This window comes from Rhinopithecus bieti, unplaced genomic scaffold (assembly GCF_001698545.2).
Source record: "Rhinopithecus bieti isolate Rb0 unplaced genomic scaffold, ASM169854v2 scaffold_5216, whole genome shotgun sequence".
NCBI lineage: Eukaryota > Metazoa > Chordata > Mammalia > Primates > Cercopithecidae > Rhinopithecus > Rhinopithecus bieti.
This window is the reverse complement of record NW_016805021.1, coordinates 3,126,995-3,139,416: the sequence shown is the minus strand read 5'-3', so window position 1 is coordinate 3,139,416 and position 12,422 is coordinate 3,126,995. Positions and strand designations below refer to the sequence as shown.

At 35.6% G+C, this 12,422-nt stretch overlaps 1 protein-coding gene across 1 annotated transcript in view; it reads left to right on the top strand.

Annotated features, from left to right (window-relative positions):
• SSBP2 (single stranded DNA binding protein 2) overlaps window positions 1-12,422 on the top strand; it is a 338,402-nt gene that overhangs the window by 40,129 nt on the left and 285,851 nt on the right. The window lies entirely within an intron of this gene.

The following is a 12,422-nucleotide window of genomic DNA, read 5'->3' as shown; positions in this document are numbered from 1 at the left end:
AATCCTACTGGGTTCTGGCAATTTTATCGAGTTAGTTGTTTTGATTTTGTCTCTCCCCGTCTCCCCACCCGCTCCTCTCTGTCTCTCTCTATGGGTGTGTGGGTGTTTTCGAATCCCCATTTTCTTTGATGTAGTAGGAATATGGACCTCTATTATCTTTTTTCTTAAGTATTTTCTACATCTTTCTTTTTGGTTTTCCTTTATTGGGAGATTTCCTCAGTTTTATCTTCCAACCCTCCATAGATTGAAATAATTCTCTTGTTACTGGACCCCCTACTTTAAAAAAAAAATCCAGTTCTTTTGCTGTGCAGAAGCTCTTTAGTTTAATTAGATCCCACTTGTCAATTTTGGCTTTTGTTGCCATTACTTTACAGGCAACCTACAGAATGGGAGAAAATTTTTGTAATCTATCCATCTGACAAAGGGCTAATATCCAGAATCTACAAAGAACTTAAACAAATTTACAGGAAAAAATAAGCCCATCAAAAAGAGGTTGAAGCATATGAACAGACATTTCTTAAAAGAAGACATTTATGCAGCCGACAAACATGAAAAAAAACTTATCATCACTGGTCATTAGAGAAATGCAAATCAAAACCACAATGAGATACTATCTCACGCCAGTTAGAATGGCAATCATTAAAAAGTCAGGAAACAACAGATGCTGGAGAGGATGTGGAGAAATAGAAACGCTTTTACATTGTTGATGGGAGTGTAAATTAGTTCAACCATTGTGGAAGACAGTGTGGTGATTCCTCAAGGGTCTGGAACCAGAAATGCCATTTGACCCAGTAATCCCATTACTGGGTATTTACCCAAAGAATTATAAATCATTCTACTATAAAGACACATGCACACGTATGTTTATTGCAGCACTATTCACAATAGCAAAGACTTGAATCAACTCAAATGCCATCAGTGATAGACTGGATAAAGAAAATGTGGCACATATATACCATGGAATACTATGCAGCCATAAAAAAGGATGAGTTCGTGTCCTTTGCAGGGACATGGATGCAGCTGGAAACCATCATTCTCAGCAAACTAACACAGGAACAGAAAACCAAATACCTCATGTTCTCACTTATAAGTGGAAGTTGAACAATGAGAACATATGGGCACAGGGAGGGAAACATCACACACCGGGGACTGTTGCAGGATGGGGGCCTAGGGGAGGGATAGTATTAGGAGAAGTACCTAATGTGATGAGGGGTTAATGAGTGCAGCAAACCACCATGGCACATGCATACCTGTCTAACAAACCTGCATATTCTGTACATGTATCTCAGAACTTAAAGTATAATAATAATAATAATAATCCAGTTTTTGTTTCGTGGTTGCTTATACTCTTTTATCTCTTTGAAGGTTATTAAGAATAGTTTTTGGAAATTTTCTTCTCTTTACCTATTATTTGTTTCTTCCAAGTTACTCTTTTTTTGTTTGTTTGCTTGCTTGCTCGCTTTGGTCTCTGTCTTTCCTGTTTCAGGTTCTCCTTATGTGTGTGGTGGTGGTTGTTCACTGATGGATTCTAAAAAAAGTTCTAAAGAGTGGAGTAGTAGTTCTGTGCCTCTGGATAGGGCTTGTCGACTTATGGGTTTCTGTTTAGGATAATCTGGTAGGCTGTTTCATTGGCGATGTACATCTTTTAAGTGTCTTATTTTAGGCTGGTCAGATTCCTTAGAGAAGACTCTTAACGTGGCTGGAGGGTATAAGCCTGCTTTGGAATCCAATCAGGGGCAGAAACACATAAACTTTGTCTTTATTTTCTTTTTTAGTGTGGTATGTCTGTTCTATACTTGCCTTATGTTTTTTAGTAATAATGAGACCATTAAAAACATTTCCACCCAGAGAATAAATCTCGTCTTTTGCTGGGGTGAGGGAGGGGTGTGAAGGGGTGGAGTGGGGAGTTGGGAAGCTTACACATTTTTAAACAGCTTTTTTTTTTAAATCCTCTTTTTAAACCTTTTCTCTACTTCCAGAGGTACCTGGTACTGCCATTTTAGCCATTTGAAGATTCTATTGTGTAACCCTAACCCTGTTTTCTCTTTTGTCTGTTTAGTATTCAGATTTCTCAGGTTTGAAAAGTGGTTTACCATAATTTTGTTATTATTGTTTCATCTTGTGGACTCTTCATCCTTGCGAATGTAAGCCTTAAAAGAACGTCCCATTAGGCAAGGTGTGGTGGCTCACCCCTGTAATCTCAGTAATTTGGGAGGCTGAGGTGGGTGGATAGCTTGAGCCCAGAAGTTCAGGATCAGCCTGCGCAAGGTGGTGAAACTCCATCTCTACAAAAAAATACAAAAAAATTTGCCGGGCATGATGGCGCATACCTGTAGTCCCAGCTACTCCAGAGGCTAAGGTAGGAAGATTGTTTGAGCCCAGGAGGTCAAGGCTGCAGTGAGCCATGATTGCACCATTGCACTCCAGCCTGGGTTACAGAGTGAGACCCTGTCTCAAAAAACAAAAACAAAAAATTCCTTTACTTTTCATTTTGGTGGGACAGTGTGCCTGTAAATGTAAGTTCAACCTACCATCCTTAGCCAGAAATCTGTAATCTTTATTTTTTTTAAAGACATGATCCTTTCCCTTTTCTAACATATAGTTGATGACAAAGGCATATTCCTAACTGTTATGTGGCTGGAGGGCATAAGCCAGCAGTGCTTTGGAATCCAAGCAGGAGCAGAAACACATAAACTTTTCTTAATTTTTGCCCATTTATTAGAAGGTTTTGTGAATATCCATCTGTAATATGCAAGCTCTGTTTCAGGTTAGATCTCTTACGACTTACTTAGACCATAATTTTTGATATTTTAACTGAAGAGCTAGTGGTTAATAATAGCTACAATAGGTAGTTCAAAGAAATGTCTGAAGATTCAGTATGGTGTTTAAACTATAATAATAGCAACAGTAATAATAAAAATAGCTTAAATAGCTTATACTTGTGCACTAAGTGCTAGGCCTGTATTAATTTTTAAAATTTCACACAAATTTTGTGGAATAGGAACTCTTATTTTCCTCCCTTTACAGATGAGGAAACTGAGGCACAGAAAGATTATGTAGTTTTCCATAGTCAGCATGGCTAAACTAGGAAGTGGAGGAGTAAGAATATAAATCTCCATAGTCTGGCTCCAGAACCCACACTGTTAACCATTATGCTAATCTACCTCCGTATACTGTTGGGATTATTTTGGATGAGATAAAGTTTTAAATTTTTTTTATCATGTAGAATGATCAATTTTGTTTACTACAATTTATTATCTCTTTAAGCATTATTTATCATAAATAGTATGCAGACTTACTATTGGTGATATATCTGAAGATAAGTTGTTACCTTAGACTTTTCTGGCATGTCCTAAAAGGCACGACTTTCTTTCCCCCTTATACAATGGATATGTTTCTGATAATTCTCTCCTATTGAACTGTCATTGATTCATACTTCTCAAAGATTGCCTCCTGCTTTTTTATGCTTTTATTTAAGCATATGGTAAATTTCTGGCAAAGTGATGAGCTGTAGGAAAATGTTTCTTTTTTAGATAAAATCAAATACTAATTATTTTGAAGGTGAATTGTTATATTTTAGTATATTTGGAATAGATATTTCATTGATAACTTATTGAGCAGAATCAACTAGCTGAGTTTAATCTTTAAAAACGTAAAAGCCTATTGTTTCTTTTGTTTTAGTTCTAAGAAAGATGCTCTTTTTTTTTTTGAGATGGAGTCTCGCTCTGTCGCCCAGGCTGGAGTGCAGTGGCCGGATCTCAGCTCACTGCAAGCTCTGTCTCCCGGGTTCACGCCATTCTCCTGCCTCAGCCTCCCCAGTAGCTGGGACTACAGGGGCCCGCCACCTCACCTGGCTAGTTTTTTGTATTTTTTAGTAGAGACGGGGTTTCACCGTGTTAGCCAGGATGGTCTCGATCTCCTGACCTCGTGATCCGCCCGTCTCGGCCTCCCAAAGTGCTGGGATTACAGGCTTGAGCCACTGCGCCCGGCAGAAAGATGCTCTTAAAGACAAGCACCTGATTATTTAATTCCCTTCATGCATCAAGATACGAATAAACTACTAATATTATAGAATTAAACTTGCCCTACTTTAGGCTTTTATACCCTCTTAACTATTTAAGTTTATGCCTGAAAGGAAAGAATCAGATTTGTTATTTTTATTGTTATTAAATGAACTTTAAGAGCATTAGATACAGTAGTTATATTCCAATGTAGACACAAACATATATTTCCTTGCCTGGTTCTTTAGGATTTATTTATGGTGATATGTTAAAGGTGCTAAAAATAATTACATGTTTATATTAACAAATCTTGGAAAAAGATGTACTTTTTAAACTTGATTTGCAGATTTCTCTTTATTCGTGCTTCCATGACTGTAATGTTCTTTCCTTCCTGCCAGTTTTCGCCTGTTCCCTATATTAAAACATATTCTCTCACTTCTTTTTAGAATTCGTCTGTGCCTTATTCCAATTCACTCTTGTAAGGGTGATGCTTGGGATCCCCTCAGCCCTCATGTATTCATTCATATTATATTGGAGGTAGTGTTTTGTTTCTATGGAAATGTGCTTTTTAGTTTCCTCTTTGTAGGTTTGCACTTGTCAATTAAGAATAAGTTATTTTCAGTTGAAGTCCTCTAGTTATTTCTACCTGTCAGCCCCTCATATTATACTTTGGCTTCTAAAAGACTAGTATATATTGGACACAGGAATTCCATAGAAAAATGTGACTAAATATTGTAACTATATAGGTCCTTATGACATTTAAAAATTCATCATCTGCCCATTTCTAACCAAGAGGAACACTACCAAAGCTACTCTTGATCACGAGATTCCTTCTTTGGGATTCATTTGGAAGCTAAAACTGACACAAGATACAAAAGCATATTTATATTAGGATAGAACATCAGAAAGCACTGCCTTTGTGAAGAAGCCACATTTTTCTTCCGAGGTATCTATTAGACAGTCCTCATTTATTTACTACCATTACTTAATTTACCCTTTACACTCATTATAATTGGACCATAGTTACCATTGTGTCCTGTAAGCTTGCCAGTTCATGGCAGTGGGATCAAGTGAAGTTTTATCAACAGTTTGAGTTTTTAAAATAGAGTTCGGTGTCTTGATTTTTTTCTTTTCTAATTTAATAAGCAGTAAGTTTGCTGAATTTGAGGACACTGTGCAAGAACCATCTGTAGTTGAATATTTGAGTTGTTAAGTATAAAATTCAGATATTCAAAAGTATTGAAAATAATTTGCTTATTTTTCTTCTCCTCATATACTTTTAATTTTTTAAATTTAAAATATTGAATTGAGGGAAGACTGCATCCCAGACAAACTGACTTCTAAATAGCATGCAGAGGAATAGTTCTCCAGGTGTTACACATCTGCTGTGATGGCTTTTATATATTTATTTTCATTGGACTTTTAAAGTGTTTTCTTTTCAAAATAAAGGTTTATAAAGAAACTGTCTAACACAAAAATTGATATATTTTTAAAATTCCCCTTTTTAAATTAAAAGGGAAAATCTCAAGTTCTTAGAGATGACTGATTATTTAGAAGTCTGTTTTTTTCTTTCTATACATATGATTCTTTAAATTCTTGGAGCTCAAATTAGACATGAGTATTTCAGGTGTCTAGGCTTTCTCTTTTTCCTTCTTGGTCACAGTTTTATGTGTTTGTGTCTTTTATGAGATGTGAGCTAGATTAAGATTTGTTGATATGCTATGAGTTGTGATTAAGATATTATTCAGGAATTATTAGGAACTACATATAGGTAGAGAAGATGGAAAAAGCTATGTATTTGCTTAATGACATAGAAGAGAAAGCGGGAAAGGGGAAGGGGTAAAATATGGAAAAGAAAGGTGAAATAGATCAGAAGAAAATGGAAAAAGAATTATTTGCATAGCTATAGTGGGTTATATATTGACTTCTGTTTCAATTTATTTATTTTACTTGTTCTTTTCTCATTGAGTTTTAAAATTCTAGAAATGGAGGCCATTACATCTGCTGCCTTCAAAACTCCCAGACTTTAATAGTGTCAACTCAATTATCCATTGAGAGATTATCTGCTTTGTGTTTTAGCCTTTGCAAATACAGCTTTCAAGCTCTTACTGGCATAAGTAAACAAAGGATGATAAAGACTTTTTGAGTTATTTCACTATTTCATGCTTACTTTTATGCTTCTGTGTAGCCTGATTCTTCCATCAAACTACTTTCAGTGAACCTTTAGTCTATATTCAACATAGATCAGTTATCTCAGATATTTTTTCTTATAAAAAATGTAATCACAATAAGTGTTTTTCTAGTGGATTTAATTGTCTTTAAATTGACTTTTACTATCCCCCTCCCACCTCTCCCTGTGTCTTCTACCTTGGGAGTAAAGATCAACCCACTATACTGTTTCTTCTGTATTTAGCGTTAGAGTACCGTACCTGAATCATTGATACTCAGCTCACTCCTAAAGACTTGGAAAAGTCTTTAGCCAAAAAAGACAGCTTTAATTGGGATACATTGCCCATACATACAGACTAAAGAAGAAAGGGTACATTTTAGAAGGATTTTCAGGGAGAGTTGCAACATTAATTTTCTGGTTGTCTCTGATGAAAATAAAATCCAGCTAGCTAGCCTTAATTGTATTTTCTTCTCCCACACAAGGGAATGGTAAATGATAAAATACAAATGTAATGAATTTAAAAAACACAAAACAATTTTTGTTTAAGCTTGCTTTAAAAAAAACCTGAGAGATGAAGTTCTCTCTCTCTGACATGGCGTATTGGTCAGCAAAGAGTTGATAAGGAAAATTGAACAACTTTTCAATTAACTCATTAAAGTGTTTCTATAGTATATTGTTTAATGCTTTATCAATTCCAGAGAATTTAAACATTATTCAAACATATATATCAGGATTTAATCTAAAGTCAACTCTATTCCGGTACAAAGATAGGTATCTGCTCTATTGTACTATATGCATAACTTTTCCATAGCTTATGTGAATCTATTTAATCAATTCCTATTTCCTTTTCTGTAGAGAGAGCTCCTTGAAGGCAGAGACCCTGTCTTTGAGCTCTGTATCTTTTAGATTTAGCCAGTTTCTGGAATATAAAGTATTGGCTGAATTAATTATTATGTAAGCTATCAGTAATAGCTATTTTTTAGTGGGGGGTTGTAGTTTTAAAAATTAACAGATAAGTAAATATTGACCATAAGGTGCTTTAACTTCTATGTGTATTTAGTGTTTAACATCTGGTCATTAGCTCTTCTTTTGAGGAAAACATGAGGATCACTTATATCTTTTCTGTACTCTTTGCTCTTTTTCTTAAAGTGTGTTAAGTATATTGAAAATCTTTGGTGATAACATGTTCTATTTGCTTAATATTTTGTATTTTTCCAAGCACTTTCCCACACATTACTAAGTTCTATCCTCACAACAACCTGGAAGATGTATGGTTAAGGAAACTGAGGAAGAGATTTGTGCCAAAGGTTATGAGTTTAAAGCCTAGAATCTAGGACTTTTGAATTTCTAGTTCAGTTCTGTTTTGTGTTTACCTTACAGCCACTTTTAAAGTCATTTCCTATTGCCTGTTGTATTAGTTTGCAAGGGCTGCTGTAACAAAGTACCACAAAGTAGGTGGCTTAAACAACATAAATTTATTGACTCATGATTCTGGAGGTGAGAAGTCTAAAATCAAGGTGTTGGTGGGATTGGTTCCTCCTGAGGACTGTGAGGGAAGGGTCTGTTCCGGGTGTCTCTCCTTGCCTTATAGATGAACTGACGAACTTCACCCTGTGTCTCTTCGTGTCACCTTCCCTCTATAAGTATCTTTGTGGCCAAATTTCTCCCTTTTATAAAGACATCAGTCATATTTGATTAGAGGTCAATCCTAACTCCAGTATGACTTCGTCTTAACTGATCATATCTTCAGTGACCTTATTTCCAAATTAGGTCACATTCTGAGGTACTAGGGGCTAGGACTCTAACATATCTTTCTGGGGATAGGGGGCAGGAACACACACAATTTTACCTATAACATTTACCTTTTAGTAAACGAAGCCTTACTGGAGATGTTGACTTGTCTTTCCAAGAACTTAATAGAAACTTCTCATTTGATCCTTGCTGCTCTGTTACCTCTCAGAGGAAATTAATTTAATACCCATGAAAGGCATTTTTGGCAGAATCATTCCTGTTCTGGTCCTCAGGGCCATAGAGTTATCTAATGATTAGTTTGTGGAAATAACCCGTATTTATAATTTTATTTCCCTGAAATTTTCTTAAGTGAGAATACATAAGATTAACTGAGAACTAAGCTCTTCTCTTGGGGCTAATCTCTTAAAGTAAGTCTGTGTGTCACCTCGTGCTCCAGCTGTTTTCTGTGCATCTAAATGGCCCACTTCCCTAGAGGACTTCAACAGATGATAGAAGAGTCTCTGAAGGAAAGTTGAGATTAATCAGACTATCAAGTACCTAACTCTGTTTTGTTTTGAGCATAGTCCGTAAACAAATAGTGAGAAGATTTCCTGAACAGTAAGATTCAGAGGGAAACAAGGAACTCGTTACTGTTATTTAGATTAAATTCTGTTGGATAACTGGCCGTTTTTACTGGATTTTCCTTTTTGTATCATACTTTAAACGGAAGAAATAACTTGTACAAAATAGTCTTTTCTGGTTCAGTAGGCATTTAACCAGATCACTTATATGTCATATGTATCACCAGGATAGGACAGTGATTAATATTGAAGAAAACAGTAATTTTAAAAAATAATTAAAACTTTTATTTTAGGTTTGAGGGTACACGTACAGGTTTGTTGCATGGATATATTATGTGATGCTGAGGTTTGGGCAGTGACTGAACCTGTCACCCAGGAAGTGAGCATAGTACCTAACACTTTTTCATCCCTTTCACCTATCCTTCCCTCTCCTCTCTAGAAGTCCCCAGTGCCTATTTTTGCTATCTTTGTGACTGTGAGTACCCAGTGTTTAGCTCCCACTTCTAAATGAGAATATGCAGCATTTGGTTTTCTGTTCCTGTGTTAATTTGCTTAGGATAATGGCCTCCAGCTGCATCCATGTTGCTGCAAAGGACTTGATTTCATTCTTTTTTTAGGGCTGTGTAGTATTCCATGGTATATATTTACCACAGTTTCTTTATCCCAGTCCACTGTTCATGGGCACCTAGATTGATTCCATGTCTTTGCTATTGTGAGTAGTACTGTGATCAACATTTAAATGCAGGTGTATTTTTGGTAGAATGATTTATTGTCTTTTGGATATATATCCAGTAATTTGATTGCTGGGTCGAATGGTAATTGTGTTTTGAGTTATTTGAGAAATCTTCAAACTGCTTTCCACAGTGACTGAGCTAATTTACATTCCCACCAACAGTGTGTATGTGTTCTCTTTTCTCCATAGTCTTGCCAGCATCTGTTGCTTTTTGACTTTTTAATAAAACATACTCAGGGTGGGTATGTTTGGTTCCCAACCTGTCCAATTTAAAGTGTTTTACTATTTTAAGTTTTACTTGATACCAGTATTCATAGTCAAATAATTTTAGATTTCTCGTAGAGTTTGTGATATAAAAAGTCAGGAATAAGATGAGGGAGCTAAAGGAAGGACTTGACTTCCAAAAATTCTGAAATACAAGAGAAAGGCTTAAAATAATTAGTTTTTTACAATTACTGATTAGTTGACATCTAATTACGATATATTTAATTGGCTTGGTGTGTTTATGGCTCTTAATCCTAAAGTATATATTTAAGTACCTAAAAGGATCAGTTAATTATTTCTTTGAGTCGTTTCTGGAAAATCGTGTAGAATAAAAATAACTCAAAATATATGTGTCCTTTAATATTAAAGCACTTTTGTAAAGTATATAACATTTCCTTGGTTTGCTACTTACCACTTTTAAGGGGATTTGTTGGTTTCCATTAATAGATTTTAAGAATTATACTATATTAATTGGCTTTTAAAACTCTAACATTTTATTTGCAGATTAATAAGTGGAGGATAGAAAAATTTGTTAAACATATTTTCAGATTTTTTCCTGTCCCCTATCACTAGGCACAAGAATGTTCACATATATAGGCACTATATATACTATTTGTTGGATGACTGACGGAATGGGTAAGTGGATGAGTAAATAATATATTCAGATTTGTTGTTTATTATATACACGTAATATACATAAAAGCAAATATGTATATATTTTGTGTGTTTTGAATACTTTGGTTAAGTGGTTCCCCAAGTATGTGCTATAAAAACGTTCTGCACAAAAAGGTCTCCATAGCCAAATAGATTTGGAAATGTGATATATTATTTTTATGTCAAGAAATTCTTAATATAGATTAGCACATTAAATATTCTGAATGGTCTAGAAATAAACTCATTTAAACTTAGCCTAGTATTTCAATAACTAATGTGAATAGGGAATGCATTTTTTTTTTTTTTGAGATGGAATCATGCTCTGTCGCCCAGGCTGGAGTGCAGTGGCATGATCTCAGCTCACTGCAGCCTCCGCTTCCCGAGTTCAAGTGGTTCTCCTGCCTCAGCCTTCCAAGCAGCTGGGACTAAAGGTGTGTGCTACCACACCCAGCTAATTTTTGTATTTTTAGTAGAGATGGGCTTTCACCATGTAGGCCAGGCTGGTCTTGAACTCCTGACCTGGTGATCCACCTGCCTCGGTCTCCCAAAGTGCTGGGATTACAGGCTGAGCCACCATGCCTGGCCAGGGAATGCTTTTTAAATCCCTGAACATTTGTGTATATTGTGTATCTGCGTGCGAACATGTGGGCCTGTATGCATATGTACATTCAAAACTTGGGAATGAATGGGTTTTTATATAATGTAAGCGGTAGAACTGAACAGATGTTGGTGGTATGTCAGAGAAATGGGAGCCAGTGATGGTATTTCATAAGACTCATAGGTAACTTGGAAAGCATATGTAAAATTAGAGTTTTTATATTAGTTAGTGAAGTAGAGATAGTGAAAGCCTGCCATACTCCTCACAATCGTAATCATGCCATCATTAATTATATGCCTCGGTGAAAGGATTGAGAAAAGAGGATAAAAGAGCATCACATAACTAAGAAGAATCCCCAACCCTCTACCTCATTGGTTGGGTAATACAAATACCAGTGGAACTCTGGACAGTAACGATCATGTGACTGTTCCATATGGCTCAGCTTGGCCAATTTCCTCAGCTCCTGGTTTTCTGTGGTCATGTCCAAGGGACTACAGCAGCAGTAAAGCTCCATAGTCAGATGTCTTTGACTTACCCATTTTAGGTAGCAAGTATCTTCAGCTCTGCCTCTATTTACTATACAACAAAATACAGTAAGGAAACAACCTAGAATTTGTTAGTGGGTACAATGAAAAAGTAGTCACCATATTTTGGATCTGTGAATTAAAAAAAAAGGAAAACACTAGTTTAAAATAAACTGAAAGATAATGTAAAATAAATTGACTTTATTAGGCTTCTTTTTGGCATTTCTCTTTCAAGGGAAATCATTAGTGAACAATAATAAATACAATGTTATCTATTAGGAAAATAAACACAAATATTTAAACTCAATAAATTAAGTGAAAGATGAATTGAATTAAACAGCTAAGTTTAAAAAAGTTATTTTGACTTTTTTTCTTGAAAACATATATTGTATTTCCCTCTGGACCTCCTTGGATAACCTGATGTGCTTTTCCTGTCTCAGGGAATCACTATTCCAATGCCCAGTTTTGAGTGTCCATCTAACAAGCACTGCAAACTATAGCTCAGGCTGCCTGAGCTCTGGAGATTTTCCTGGGTTGCTGGCACTATCTGTATGTTCTGCAATACCATGACTGACATACGTTGTGTTCATGGCTGAGTATCTTCAAAATAACTTGTGTATTCTCAAAGCTCACTTTAAAATCTAATTTTTAAATTTCTATTAAGTTATTTAATTAATTAGAAAAGGCTATGTAAACACGAAAGGTTTTTATAATTTAATAGGCAAACTGCTTTACCATTTAATCCTTAATTAAATATTGAACCACTTTAACAAAGTAGCCACCACACAAAGAATACTGAATATGTGTAAAAGGAATAAAAAGAATAAAACAGACAAAAATCCCGCCTTAAAATGACCAACTTGTCTGTTGTGGATAGTGGAGAGTGTGTGTAATATCTGCTCTTCTTCCCAGTTGTTGGAGCTTGGGTACATTAAGATTCAGCCACAGCGTGAGAAATCAGAGTTCTTTCACTGTGCTATAGTTTAATATAAGGCTTGATTGGCAACTTAGTGTAGGTCACAGATCTCTTAGTTGGCTAAAGGCATTGAAGATACTATGTAGCTCTTCAGGGGGACATAGTGGAAAGTGGCAAAAATAAATCTCGATTTTATCCCCCTAAAATAAAATGACAGAAAATGTAGGGACCCAGTTTAAACTGGCATTCG